Raw genomic sequence first — 1,033 nt, 5'->3', positions numbered from 1 at the left:
CACCATTCTACTTTTACAAGAAGAGGAGTTAAATTCCATTTATATTAAAGTACAAAAAAACAGATAAAACTACGATGTGTTTGTGTATGTGTGTGAGGGGGAATCTTTCCCTCTACCCTTCTGGGTTCTTGGCTGGGGTTCTATAATAAAACACAGATTAACAAGAGAAAAGCATACAAATTTAAGTTTTGCATGACTCTGGAGCCTTCCTGAGGAAATGAAGACACAAAGAAGTGAGTGGTTAAACCTAATCATTTTTATGCTAGGTTTGAAGAAGAGTGGAAAGTCATGGGAAAGTGTGATAGCACAAAATGATATAAGCTAAGGGTAGTAAATTAAGGGAAATCTAGCAATCCTGTTCATTTCATTCCGTTCTGCGTCCCTCCATCTTCGGAGGTGAGGACGCTCTTTTCCTCTGGGTATAGAGGAATCACGCCTATTACATGAGGGTCTTATGTCCTGCTTCAGAGGAAGGTCAGAGAGTCCTTCCTGAACCTGCCACTTCTCGAATTCTTTCAGCTTGAAATATCCAATATACCAAGGTGCCTTGTTTTATTTAGGAGAACTGTGTTCTGAACTCTGTCAGATATTTTATTTTATTATTTTATTTTATTTTTATTTTTATTTTTTCGGTGAGGCAACCCTTGGTTGACCTCCCAGATTTCAAGGAACTTGTCAACTTACAATCCTTTATTTTTAAATTTTTTATACACCTACAGCACCTGGTTTTCCTAGGTGGTTTCCCATCCAAATACTACCCAAGCCCAATCCTGCTTAGCTTCCGAGATCAGAAGGTGTCGGGCTCGTTCAGGGTAGCATGATTGTAGACTCTGTCAGATGTTTTAATAAGTCATAATAGGGTTTCTCTTGGAGGGTTAGGGGTTGTAGTGACCTGGAGGACCATGAAAGGGGCTTCTGGGTTACAGATAATTTTCTTTTCTAAAAACCTGGGTAGCAATTGCATGGGCATGTTAACTTAAAAATAAAAAGCCAAAGTGAGAGGCAACAAGTGTTTATCTAAGATCACGGAATT

General features: G+C 38.9%; 1 pseudogene; it reads right to left on the bottom strand.

Annotated features, from left to right (window-relative positions):
- Positions 1-710: 710 nt before the first annotated feature.
- On the bottom strand, positions 711-829 carry LOC118612758 (annotated as a pseudogene).
- Positions 830-1,033: the final 204 nt, after the last annotated feature.

The sequence above is a fragment of the Rousettus aegyptiacus genome, unplaced genomic scaffold (assembly GCF_014176215.1).
Source record: "Rousettus aegyptiacus isolate mRouAeg1 unplaced genomic scaffold, mRouAeg1.p scaffold_m13_p_16, whole genome shotgun sequence".
NCBI classification, from domain to species: Eukaryota; Metazoa; Chordata; class Mammalia; order Chiroptera; family Pteropodidae; genus Rousettus; species Rousettus aegyptiacus.
The sequence above is the reverse complement of the archived record's forward strand: the minus strand, read 5'-3'. Positions and strand labels throughout refer to the sequence as shown.